We start from the raw sequence: 14,768 nt of genomic DNA, 5'->3' as shown, positions 1-14,768 counted from the left end.
TATCCGGAAAAAAGACAGCCAACAAAGCTAGTTTAACAAATTATGAATTTTTCAAAAAGCCTAGAGCGAAAGTTTACGCTATAGAAAATAAGGAGGTTGGCGAAATTTGCGTGTTGGCTAGTGTCACGATAACAAAACGTGTGATAAAAAGAGAAAAATTCGAACTATATATTTAAAAAAAACTTAAACATAAACCCTACAAAGTCAGCGTGATTTTTATAGAAGATTAATAATAACCCAAATTTTGGAAGTTCATAATTAATAATGAAAATAATATTAGATATCGGTCACGTTTCATGTTAGGTACTTCAATAACATTTTATATTTTCATGAAAAAGTAATGCGATATTGCGAAACCTTCATGGCTGTAATTTTGTTAATCACGGAGATTACATGCATTTAAAACTAAAATTGGACACACTGTACATGCAACTTTTACTTCTTGATTTTTAGATACAAAACTGAGTTTGCCACCGCAACTACTCCTTTATAGTTATAATTTAAAAACCCTAAAGAATAGAACAATCCGGAAAAATCTATTAAATGATGATAAATTAATTTACCATAATGCTAAGATGTTGCTGTTTCGGGACATACCCCATTATTTCTATTTTATGGGCATGCCTGGGAATAGATATTTTTTACAAGACATATTACACCAAGGGTCGAAAAAAGCTTCGATACGAGTATATTGATTGAACAGTCTCTTCCGGATTGATTGTTCGACTACGACAATAAAAAACTGCAGCAGACAACAATCTTTTAAAGTGGATTTGAGACTAAAATAGAGACCAAAATCTTCCCTTATATTTAAGTGCTTTGGCAATCACTTTCTAAATTAATTTTTATTTTTTGATTGGTTGACCAAGAACAAATTAACATTTATTTCCAATCATACCGTCATTACTCTCTTTACACCATCCGACAACGGTCTAGTAAAATCGCATTTGTTTCATACCGTTTTACATACGTAAGTTAGTCACTTACGAACTTAAGCCGTTTGAAGAATACATCACACATGCAGAAAATAAATCCATACCAGTAGTTGTGAAATTGTGATCTTGGATGTGATGACACTAGGTTTTAGTACTAGCTCTCAAATTGATGCAAATAAACTAAAAAGGAAATCAAACTTAATCAACTCGAATGAGTTATGAAACTCTTCAGTTTAGTTAAATAAACCGATCACAGATGAACAGTTGCATAATTTTAACAATCCATGGCATTGGCATTGCTTTGACGATGTATCTGGATCTTCTTTTCTAAATTACTGCTTGGTATAATAACTCTGAATGAAACGAAGCGAAATTTGTTTATTTTTTTCCAAAAATTTGGGAAAACTGAAGAATCCTATACCCCAACTCCCTTCCTTTCCTTCTCTTCATTCCGAATAATATATTTAACTATTGAGCTATTGAACTATTAAGTATTGAGATTAAAATAAAACCTGGAAAATTCACGTATTGTCATGAGAATATTTTGTTTTGTCACTGTAATGATGTTTATGCAACAACCCTATTGTTTTTAATACGTATCATATCATTCAAAGCTTTCCAAAAAAAAGCTTTATTACAATCAAACCTTTATCAAAGACAAATTGAAGAAGGGTTTTCAGTACATGTCGCAAGGACCGTCAAATTACATTTTACTTTTGACCGAATCAATATTTTACAAAACCTAAAATTAAGCGCACTAAAATTATCTTCTCAAGAATTTTGAACAACTCATTTGGACAAAATATATAGTACTTAATTTAAAACAACTACCCCCCCCAGTATGATTACCAAATTTTTAGTCACTAACATAACACAGACTGCAACTACTAGTAATAATGACACTACCCTAAAATACAATGTTAACTATCCTTCGGAAGAATATGTTTTAACAACTACAATAACTGTAGTAAACCGACGGAAGTTACTTTGCAATTAAGTGTATAAAAGGTAGAACGCAAATAGTTTCCCCTTAAACGAGATAAAAGAAAGGCAAACCTTAACGTTACTCGATTGACGAACGCCTAAAGTTCTCAAGAAATAACGGTCACTTTGCTAAGGAACTGTAATTAGAGCCAACAATTTCGCTGTCGAGGCCAATCCAGCGATTTCCGTATCTTGGTGTCCAAAACTAACAAGCAACCTGACTAAAATGCGCCATTGTGCATAAATCACATTGCATTTCTTATTACAATAGTACGTTCTCCAAAAAACCAGGGAGCAAAATTGATCTAATTTTGTTGTGAATGTACTCTGTATAAAGTGACTTCCACGTCTCGCCGTACAAAGTTACGGCAAACATATCAATGTATCAACATAAAATTTTGTACAAATATCTCGGGCACCCTGTGTGATAGACGACACCTGAAACTCTCGACACAATTTGCGATACTGTTTAAACCAAATTATGCCATGTTTTATAGTTTTTTATTTACTTCTAATAATTTACTCAGAAAAAATGTAATCTTCAGGATTATTTAGATTTTTTCGCGCATGATCGACACACCATGTACATAATCGAAAAAATCCCGAAGTAAAAGTTTAGCCCTGGTTCTCCCACGTATCCCGCTATATGACTTTTTTCAATAGGGTAAATAGAAACTATGCAGTACTCCGTAATAGTAAATGACGTCATCTTTTCTAGATAGAGTGCTAAAAATTCTGATTTTCGTATGGACTTTTTCATAATCTGGAGAAGTGTAATGTGATAGTCGAAAACTGTAAATACAAATTTGTAGCTCTTGCTGTGGCCTATAATACCGTTTGATTCAATTAGCCATATTTTTTACGAATTTTGATTTACAGCTAATAATTTACACCCGAAAAGAACAATTTTCAGGGCCTCTTAGTTTTTTGTCCATTATTGAACAACCTTGTATGTAATCGAAAAAATGATTAAATTAAAAGTTATAGTACCGGATCTTCCGTGTTTCTTGTTTAAAGAATTTTGCCGAGCCGATTAATAGTTTTCGAAAAAAAATTATTGTGTGGAAGTCAGAATAACACAAAAAAATCCAAAATTAAAAAAATATATATTCGTCGAATTTTGATTGATCCCAGTTTCCACAGTGGAGATGGGGGTATGGACATTTACTTCTCCGCTAAAATTGAAGTCGACAGATACAAATTTGAGACGCCTATAAAACTTTTAAATATAGCCCGAACACCCTGTACAATATGTGAAAGCCTTAAATTCAAAAGTTTTAGCTGTCCGTACGGGCTATATAGTCATGTGAAAGAAATTGATAACAGGATCGCAGCCTTCTACTTATGATCAATAATCATTATAAAGGGAGCACAATTTTTAGTTTTTTGCAAATTACCGATGCATAAATTTTTAAAAAATCATCAAGAATAAAGGTTTTTTCTACGCATCTTTTGGTTTAAGAATTTTTTCGATTGCATATAGAGTTTCGTTACGGAGCTAAACTTTATATCTGTGTTAAATTTCAAGTGGATGGCTTCAAATTTCTGACACTTATCGTGTTTCATAGCAATGTGCAAAAACAGTCAAAAATCTAGAAAAAAAAAGATGGACGCCGTGGTTTGATCGGGCTCATTTTTTATTGGTTTATGCTACTCGTGGATTGCTTAAAAGTAGGTAAGTTTGAAGGACGTATGGCAAACCATTCAAAGGTTATAGCCAATTAATGCCAGTTCTAAGGAGAAAAGGAGAACGGAGAAAATTGAAAAAAAATTTTTTCGACGCTGATCATTTCTGTAACAATGGAGGTCCCCTAGGAACTACCGTTTCCGAGATATCAGTTTCGTTGCCAAACGCATATACTTATACTTAAACTAACAAACCAGTTCGCAGACCAGCAAAGGTTGCGTAAAACTAACCAAAACTAGACTTAGACAGAAGAAAAGGAAAAGTGACAATAATGCAGTTTTCCGGCTGTTTCTAAATAGTATATTAATGAAAACTCTTAATTTGTATGCGAAAATTCTCATTAAAAAAACAATTTGGCATGCAAATGCTTTATGATGATTATAAACGTAACATAAACAAAATGCAACTTTTTCGCCGGCATCGTCTTATAAACCCTTTTATATCCAAATATAAATGATTGGAATTGAAGTCGATTGCGAAATTCTCAGCAAGATTCGGAAAGTTTGGAGTTAAAATGGAAGCTTGAGTAGGTATACGATTCATAATATATTTTTCACATTTAAAGTAATGCAAACAATTTTTTTACAAGCGTTTGTACGACGCCAAAGAGGTTCGGTCATAACATTAAAATGCTTAGTTACTTTTGGCATTTTGACACACTTGACAAGATATTACTGACAATATTACGCGCTAAATTCAAATGCCTTTTCTTTTTTATTTAAGTGTGTCCGGAGTTTAGAATTTTTAGTATCAACATACGAAGTACTCATATATATCGAGAAATGCCATAACAGATATTATATAATTGCAGGAACTAAAAAATAGTGCAAACATATTGTATTTTTTTAGTTCTACGTCTTTTACGTTCCGACAAAAAAAAATGACGCCAAACAATTTAGTTGGAATTTCGGCGATCAAGGATCACACCTACGGTGTTGAATACCAAACAAAACTCTTCCTTAAGAATAAAAAAACAAATAGGAAAATCCAGCATACATGTTCTATTCGCGCTAGTTCGGGTTCAAATGTAGTCCCAAAAATTTTTCATCGGTACAAACGCGTAGCGCAAAATACACACATATTATAGATAATGTAGCCAACTCTTACGAGGCAATATCTTTCAAATGTGTGGAATGTTTATGTAATCCTCGGCGGTAACTTACTTTCGCAGGTCACATTCGTTGGTATTTGCATACACACTAAACGATAATTAATACTCGATACAAACCAGTAAATGAATGCAAAATTTAAGAACCAGTTTTTATTTAACATTTAAATATTGGACGAAGCACGTGAATTCCGTGCATCGACGTTTTATGTGAAAAAATGGTAATAGTTTCAAATAACTTCACTTAATGTGGGTAAGCTATTTAAATATATAGTACATTCTTCTTTGTCCTTTCCTTGTCAGAAACAGGAAAATAAATTAGAACATATTTTTTCTCCTCCTCACTGTAATTATTCATTGATTAGGAATGCCCATAGCATAATCGTATCGGATGTTTTCAGCAGATTTCTGACACTCATGAGATTTGACGTTTGCCAGTCCTGATGTTGACGTCACACGTCACTCAGTGAACGTAGTTTACAAAATTTAGTATACAATACTTTTCTAAACTTCTTTAGACACTCGTCTATTAGGCACTCGCTCCGTTGCATTCCTCTTGTGTCACTTATGAAACTTTTTTCGTAATATATTATTATTTGTCTATACGCGGTCATTGTTTAATTGTTAATGATATGTAATTGCGAATATAGCTTCTTCGGGTACTGTACCAAAGGAGACAGTATTGCAGACATTTGTCTGTAATTTATTTCAGCTACATTTAATATACGGGGAGATAACGGATGGGGGTTTTTCAGGATTTGGTCTATTACAATAGGCGTTAATGCTATATATCACATCATATATCACACATTGTCGGCTTCGCTAATATATTCAGGTCATTTTTGTATAGTATATTCCTATCTTTACGGGCTTTCTTAATATAATGTTTTAATTTATATATGAGCGAACAGATTGATCGACCCATAAAAATCGCTAAAGTGAAATTCTAACTTTTTAATATATATTTTTTTATATGGATAAAATTGCTTTAAATGCACTTTTTCGGGATTCTTTATATCTAAGTTGTTTGACAAGTATTGTATATATTAATTATAACTGTCGATCGCGAGCTACCGGTAGCTCGCGGAGGCAATTCTGGTAGCTCTTGCAACGATTTTAATTTTAAAAATACAAACTGCAAAAGTCAGAGATGCTTCAAAATTCAAAATTTATTCCAAATTAACAAAGTAGCTCACCACATTGAAGAGGTTGGCGACCACTACTTTAAAATTTCAGACCTAAAGTTTTTGCAGTTTACAATTCATCAGTGCTTAAAGTCTGCCGCAACACGGCCTTGTCAGTTAGTTGTTACGTAACACGCAATACGCTGGTCGTTAATGAAAGATGAATTATAGTTTTAGCCGTATCTTAATTCATTTTTTAAAGGAATTCAAAATAAGCAGGGTTTCATATATGTCATTTGTGATTATGGAGATAAACATGCATTTCAATTTATGTTTCTTTTTTTTTCAGCTCGCTGTATGACGATAGAGGAACAACCATCAATATGTGAAAGACTACAGCGGATTCCACAACTCCACAAAAAATATATAATATAATGTTGCTACTAAAAATCTTAAATTTAATACAAACACACCAAGACGAGAAATTATTATGCAACCGTAGAAGTCAATTAATTGCATTACCTCTGAAACTATCCTTCAGATAACCCATGTTTGTCTCCAATTAAAATAGTTCTCTTGGAGCGACATTTTTAATTAATTTAAACTGCAATTAACATTATTGCGTGTGTCTCTGCAAGCCTTTATTAGATTACTTTCATGTAATTCACTTACAAAATTGCTAAATTACTGCTTCGCTGTCCGGGTGATTTTTTATTCGTAACAATGTTAATTAATTGCAGGAATTTTGCGCTAATATTAGTTATTAAGGATACATTCTGGTTTGCGCCACATGTTCGGAAGACCTGTCTTTCAAAAAATTTCCCAAATCTTTTCTTGAAGACAGGATCCTGAAGATAAAATAGAATTTTAAACTAGATCCTAACGAAATTGGTACCATGACTCACCGTATATGCATATCAGCCAGGATATCTAACCTGCCACCGACGAATTCTTATAGGTCTGGCAAAGTTGTACAATGATATATAGCAGTTATTTATTTAAAATAGGTTTAACGGCAATACCCCTGTTAAAAATTTAGAAGGACCATACCCAGTTAAATTTATTGATAAAGCGTAGTCACTTGAAAAATATATGGTATTTTATAATATTCTTCTTCTTCCTTTGGAGAAGCTGCTTATAATATCTTGCATTATTAATTTTCTCGAAAATCTTTGTCTGTAGATGGCAAGTTGGTTGAATTTTTCAATTACCTTTAATAATTGCACATAACGGAATATTAATTTCATATACGTTATTAACGAAAGACCTCAGGACAATTAACAATGAAGTAGACAAAAAAATTCGCAATTACAAATTCAGGAAACACTTATTCATTGCTTGAACTTATATACTTTACTTAGAGAATGAAACGTTCCTTAATGTAGACTAAATTTTGAGATATTTCGAACCAATTGACATATTCTTACAATGATCTGGGGTCATTCTCATTCTGATAGCTTTAAAATAGAATATAATGAATCGTCGCAGAATATTTTGTTCTGTATTATGTACCCATGTATATACTAAAAGTAATTATAAAAAAATGTTGTTAAGTCGGCAATTTTTCCTTTGCAAAACCTTTAATGATTTGGGTGGATTTAATAGATCTATTTTTCTAATAGTGTCATATTTATTACCCAACAGAATTTCCTATTTCGGTTTTTGAATATTTTGGCAAATTAAACAAACAAATGTTATTGGCGCTTTTACGTTATCACAAAACATAAAAATTTTAAAACAATTTGCTTCCGATTACTTGAGTATTAAAATTGAACGCGTACCATTAACTGAATATAAAAATACGTCATTTGAGTTTAATGTCGATCAGTATTTTCGATTTAATTTCCATTCTTTTCTTGACCACCTTGTATGACTAAATGTCAATTTTTTTTCTCCTATTTTCTTCTACAACGAAATTTATTAAATTAAAATTATAAGGATTTGCAATATACATTTCCGAAAAAACTATATATCATTGCAAATTGTGATTGTGTTTTTGTTGCCAAAAACCAATACCGAGCACGAAAAACAATCTAGAAGTTGTTTGACACACTACCTCTGCGAAATTTGTGTTTGACAAGTAGTTTTAGAAGAAAATCACACTAACTGAAACTACTCACTAAAGAACAAAAGCCACAGATTTATTGCAGTAAATTTTTATTGATGAGTTTATTTTTTCATTTTTCGTAGATGTAGTTCTAACAATTAAAATCGAAAACTAGAAATTTTGCTTTAACTTGAGGTAGTACGCGCGTTACAATTTTCCAGATTATTCCACTGGTGAGATGAAAATACACTTTGCTTGTTCGATCGTGTAAAATATGATATTAATTAATAAGTACACAGCGAACAAGCATATATGTATAACAAAAAAAAATGGGTTGGGAACTAAATAATTAGCGTCAAACCAGGTTTAAATAATCATCGAGAATAATGAAACTGTCGATATAATTCGACGGATTTCCATTGACCTTACGCAATTGCTTATAATTTTACAGTCGAAAATATTCTAAACAACAAATTATTTATCTAGTGCGTTTCGATTTGAATTTATAATCTGTGATAATGTAACCAATATGGCGCCAATCTAGTAAAATAGTTTAGTCGGATGAACATTTGTTTTCATATAACGATATACAGAGTGCGACATATGACGATAGACGACAACCGGAAAAAATTAATTAATTTCCAAAAATACATAAAAATGCATAAAACTTAAAAGTTTAACATTTAATATTAGTTTTTTGCTTTTTAATTGATGGCTATAGTATTAAGTAGATGTAAGCTGAATAAACCAAACTGAACCTAATTGAATATCATATTAAATAACAAATTTAACTTGTAATTTTTATTGTAAAATTAAAAATTGATATTGTCGAGGTTAAACCTGCTTTAACTATTTTGTTGGCATAGAATGTTTTATTTCCTGCTTGTTAACTAAATAAAGCAAAAACATTCAGAAGTCATAATCGTGATAATCATGGAAAACAAAAAACACGGACAATATGATGATCGTATATTTTTAATGGTAATCTTAGGAAGCCACAAAAACTCTCTATTTTAATATTTTCATTTTTACTTGTGTGGTTACAACAATCAGATTTTTGTTTACCCCTTCATTCAAAATTTTATTGTCAACGACCCGAAGAACTAGTTGGTAGTCTACGGTTGGTCTCGACGTTGTTTTACCAATCTACCATTGCGGTGTACTTTTGTGGCTCTTTTATGTCTAATTTACAACTCGTAATATTTTTAAAGTACCAACAGAATTATGTGAAATATTTAAATATAACTCCTATTGCTTGTTAAGAAGTGATTTAAGTGGAATACTATAAATTTAAAATTCAAACAATAAAAATAATTTCTCACCAATCACTAAAAAAGAAATATATAATACATAAATGATCATAAGGGCATTATAGATCTATCAATGCATGGTCCGAAACACTGACACATTTAAACTATCAACATGGATGCCATGTATATCTTTATGTACATATTAATTTATTCCCTTTTTTAACCCTTTTTTGTCCCAGTGGTGCGTTAATGCACCACCTATTTTATGATTTTTTTTGTCACATCAAGGAAATATTTTTACACATCCATTTAGAAATTTTATTATTATCACTACTAAGGGACACAAAACCGTAGAAATCGCTAATTTATGTGTAAAAAGATCTTATATTTGACTTCAAAAGTTAACAAAAGCGGTACATAAATTTGTATCACATTTTCAAGTAAATACAAAATAGTAAAAAAGATATTTTGGATTCGTATTGCCATTTTTGATAAGTCTATAGCATGTAGATTACATCGTAGAAAACAGACATTGGAAATACTATATTGATTATGCTTTATGCACTGGTTTTATCTGTGAAACAAAACTTTATTATTGCAAGTCTAGACAAGTCAGCGCATGTAGAATAAACATCCAACAATTAGTTTGTGCCTTGTGTAGTGAACGTTACAGTTTGTAAAATATGGCATTTTCGAGGTATTTGACTCAAAAGGAATTAGAGGTAACTTTCGAGTTACATACATCGAATGATTCAGCTTTCATTCAACAGTCCTGTGATTCATCAACTACTAAACCTAAAAGGGACTCATTGGGTGATGAGACCCTAGAATTCAAAAGAAGACGTATGCTTTCTGCAAAGGACAGGCTTGCTTCTACTGTCAAATGGAAGAAAGGTCAGATTGAGTACACTCATACACCTATATCCGATGAATTTAGATCATGTGAGGAACTAAAAAATAGGCTTTCTGGAAAAACTCCGCTTGAAATATTTTTTATGTTTTTTGATGACGAAGTGATTGATTGGATTTTAAATCTTACATTTCTTTGCGACTCTTAAAAACTGATTTTTAATTTTAATCGCTTTAGTAATGGAGCCTTTCAATTATTTGCCAAAAAAGAAAACCATCAGTGCTGCCTTCCAATGTCCTACAGTCGGATGCAGTATTTTGGAGCAAATGTTCGTTTCCTAAAAAAGGTAAAAGGCATCAACGGATTCACAATGATTAGAATCATCACCTTTTCCATTTATCAACTCAGTGTAAAATTTATTTTAATTAGGCCACCCTGTATTTATCAAAATCATGATCTATCAACATGCGTAACATAATACGGACCAATTTTTGAAAAATACGAACTCTCGCGTAGCGTAGCGTACTTCATTTTCAGTTTTAAAACTATGCATGCTTGATCACGGATCTCTCTGGTATGTGCACCGTATATTTTGGTACGCACATGCAGTTACTTTCTTCTAAACAAAACAGAATGAAATCTTTATAATAAAATATTATTATTACTTTATGGTAATGCTTAATTATTAACAGAAACAATTAATGCTCCCAAATTTTTCGTTGATTACATGTTAAATTATTAACACGAAATATATTGCAAAAGTACCGCTTTTAATTAGCGTTTGTAATTTAAGGTCGCTGTAATGCGCATTTATTCAATGCGCGTCACAAACCCTCGCGAAGGAAAACCAATGCTACAATGACGCAAAAAAATCAAATCAAAACACATATATATTTCATTCTCGGTTTTATTAATAACCTATGAAGGATAAACTTTAGATAAAACATCTTGCATTATTGTTTAATAATAATTATAACGGTCCGTAGTTCACTGAACCCTTATTGTTGTCACGCAATTATGTTTTAAGCCCCGAGTAATCAAAACTCCCGCATTTCATTAGGGGTCTACAAGAATAACTTAGAGATAAAATTTACCGATCGTTTCATTGTTTGTCCACACTATCAAAATTGCGGACAAATTGTAAAATTGGCATCCGGGAACAACAATTAGAAAATCGAAAATTTACAAAAGTGCAACTTACAATAATATATTTCAACACCTCAGGCTACCGCAGGCAAACCCTAAACAGAATCGGTTCAACAAAAATCACCCACCAAAAATTAAAATCGCGTTATCACCACAAATCGCGCCAAAATCGTTAAAAAATTCGCACTATCGAATTGAGGGTCTCGATTGATTCCGAACTACTGCTTTGCTCTGTTCGCAGTTGTCGAACGTCCGACACTGGCAAAGTGTCTGACTGTTGCCGACGATTCTGTTACTATTGCAGCCCCTTCCATCAAGCCGCAGATTCTGCAGTAGCAAGTCGCTTCGCTCCTTCCGTTTCAGCGGAGGATATACCAAGGATATAAATGTTTTCAGCCGCTCGGCCTTATTGATGGGTGATTTTTTGTCGCATTATTAATGGGCAATACACGTTTGTTCCTATGGTAATCTTATGGGGCATCAAAATAAGATAAATACATGTATTGAAACATCCTTTTCAGTAGGATTCTCAAAAATAATATAAGCCAGTATTACATTAAATATCTTCAAGTAGGTTTTATCATCCAAAAGGGGTTGTTGCCAACTCTAACCGGAATGTTTTGTACGTGGGGTCTGGAAACTTCAAAGTGACTGATTAACTAAATAAACAATGAAAATTTTTAAATGATATATTGGTCTTGGAGAAATTTTATTATGGCGGATATCCAAACAGAAGCAGAAGCAGTCCACTGGAACATTAACATGGTAAAAAAAATCCAAGGAAATGAATTTCATCCATCGTCAGCGTCAACTTTTACTGGAGTGTAATCCGGTATATAATATATTAGTTCATTCATTCGTCGTTTAATGTCTAAACAATCATAATATTGATTTCTTCATCAAATTATCAAGGTTCTGTAATATAATCGATGGTGTGTCCAAGTTTCCAATGCCATATTTCGAAACCAAACTCTGTGGAATTGCATCACTAGAACCTGTACGGACTGCCAAAAGTTTCAAGCAAGGCGCCATGCAATCTATTTCTGAGACCTAAAGTTAATTATACAATGTGAATACCAATTTTAATTAACGCATTCAGCAAACTTGTTGAGTTATCCGTCATGCGTTGATTAAAAAATTACTTAAAATTACCAAAGAATTATTAACTAGTACATATTAACTATTAATCGGCATTTAAATGCTATCTATATATTTCTTTCTTTCTTTTCCGTGTCCAGGATCACCATTATGAAAAAAGTATTATTCTAAATATTTCGCTCCCAAAATTTGGCCACCTGAAGGGCCTTGTCGTTGCATTTGAGGAGGTCGTCATGAGAGCAATTTGTGCCAAGCAACCCGCACTGCAACAGATGATTGTAGTTCTGTTCCAAGCCGCAGTCACAGGTAGCATTGTCCTGAATGTATCCCCAGCGTAGCAGGTTTGTTTTGCATCTTGTGACTCCTGTGCGTAGCCGATTTAAAGACTTCCAGGTTGCGAAGGGGAGTTCGTCGCCACAGCTTATACTTTCTTTCAGATCTAAGAGCGGATTTTGCACTTTCTCCTGCCATAGATTTAACCTTCGTTGTTCAGGTGTGGTAGTGAGAGGTACTGTTGAATGGATAAAACTCCTCCTTGACTTGAGCCTTGCTGCTACTGGCTGGTGGTGAAACAGAGGATGCCTTGGGTCACTGATTTGCTTTTTCCGTTCTATTTCTGCCGCCACAGTTCTTCGGATGGGTGGCGGCGCTATTCCTATAATTGGGAAAATCTTTTCAGCAGGCGTAGGTTTGAGGCAGCCTGAAATTATTCTCCCAGTCTCATTAACTGCAGTGTCAACATGCCTGGAATGTACAGAATTTGCCCAAACTGGGGCAGCGTATTCTGCTGTGGAGAGGCAGAGTGCAGCAGCTGAGGTTCGCAGGACACCAGGTTTAGCCCCCCATCTTGTACTTGTCAATTTGCGTATAATGTTGTTTCTAGCAGCCACCTTCATCTTCGTATCCTGGCAGTGTGCTCTGTATGACAGCGTTCGATCCAGTTTGACACCAAGGTACTTAAGCCAGTCACAGTGCTCAAGTTCTTGTTGCATCCAATTTATTTTCAATTTCCTGTTGGCTTCTTTATTTCGAAGATGGAAAGCGCACACCTGAGTCTTAGATGGATTGGGTTTAAGGTTATTCTGTTCATAATACAAACCAAGGTTTCCAAGGTACTGGTTAAGCTCTTCCTCCACCTTCCCAAAGGTTTTCCCCTGTACAGCCACCGCTGTGTCATCAGCATATATGAAACGTCTCACCTTGGAACTATTTGGCTGATCATTCGTGTAAATGTTATATAATAAGGGTGCAAGAACGCTTCCCTGTGCCAAGCCGTTCTTCTGTTGTCTCCATCGGCTATTTTTCCCCTGCAACGTTACATAGAATCTTCTATTCTGGAGAGTGCATTCGATAAACTTTGTGAGCCTGTAATCTTTAGTGAGATTATATATTTTGTGCGTCAATTTTCTATGATTGATGGTATCATAAGCTGCACTTAAATCAATGAATGCAACTCCTGTCACCTGGCCCCTCTCATACCCATCCTCTATGTGCTGTGTCAGGTTGAGGATTTGCCCACAGCATGATCTGCCAGGTCTAAAGCCAGCCTGCTCCGCGATCAAGGACTGATCGATTTTCTCAGAGATCCTGTTGAATATCATCCTCTCCATGCACTTGAAAAGATGACATAGTAGAGAGACAGGCCTATAGTTTTTGCAGTTGTTTGGCTCTTTCCCAGGTTTCAGGAGTGCTATCACTCGTGCTCTCCTCCACTCTTTGGGAATTTGCATAGTGTCGACACAGTTATTGATAAGATTGAGCAGCCATGTTCTTGTCTTTGGTCCAAACTGTTTGATTTGCTCAGTTCTTAGGTCATCAACACCTGCTGCCTTATGCTCCTTCATCTGTTTGATAGCCCCTTGTAGCTCTTGCGATGTGAATGGCGTATCTAAGGAATCTATATATTAATAAATGGGTTTATCATTTTATGTGAATAATAATAACTGGATATTAATAGACAAATTGCTAACAAATTAAACCTAGTTTTTTCCTTAAATCATAAAACTTCTTAAAAAAACAATGATTTACAGGAAATAAATAGTATATTATGCAACAAGTGCGGTAAACTCAAGAATTTATTTGACACGAGCGGAACGAGTGTTTAATAAACGAGTGCCTTAAAAAGTTTACCGAACGTGTTGCATACTATCCTTTTTCTACGACCTTTAGTTTTTGGGTGTATTTTCGAAAAAAACACCAATACATTCACTCACATGACCTTCAGAACTGACAAACGTCAAAATGGGGGTAATATCTCCGAAAATATCCGATGGCTCCCAAACCCGTGCGGTAAAATGTCCGAAGTGACTCGGATCCTTAGGAAACGAAACTGAAGGTAAAGTGACGCTTCCCGCACGTTAGATTGGTGTGTAATTCTTTATGAAGTGCTACGCCACTCGCAACACTAATAAACGGTCCTTTTACTTTTATGTTGGTTTATATCGCTAGTAATAAAAGGCGACCATATATTTGTTTTTCTTAATTTTGCTATTATGAAAATGTCAATGAAGTTGCCAATTATCAGCAGTCCCGAAGCCTT

The 14,768-nt window shown here is 33.8% G+C and overlaps 1 protein-coding gene across 1 annotated transcript in view; it reads right to left on the bottom strand.

Annotated features, from left to right (window-relative positions):
• The window catches only part of LOC132702875 (kielin/chordin-like protein), a 118,071-nt gene extending 106,664 nt beyond the window's left edge, over positions 1-11,407 (bottom strand). Inside the window, exon 1 of the mRNA XM_060671719.1 lies at positions 11,187-11,407. The gene's annotated coding sequence lies outside the window, so the exon portion shown is untranslated. The remainder of the gene's footprint in view (positions 1-11,186) is intronic.
• Between the last annotated feature and the right edge of the window lie 3,361 nt (positions 11,408-14,768).

The sequence above is a fragment of the Cylas formicarius genome, unplaced genomic scaffold (assembly GCF_029955315.1).
Source record: "Cylas formicarius isolate icCylForm1 unplaced genomic scaffold, icCylForm1.1 PGA_scaffold_6__28_contigs__length_40554024, whole genome shotgun sequence".
NCBI classification, from domain to species: Eukaryota; Metazoa; Arthropoda; class Insecta; order Coleoptera; family Brentidae; genus Cylas; species Cylas formicarius.
The sequence above is the reverse complement of the archived record's forward strand: the minus strand, read 5'-3'. Positions and strand labels throughout refer to the sequence as shown.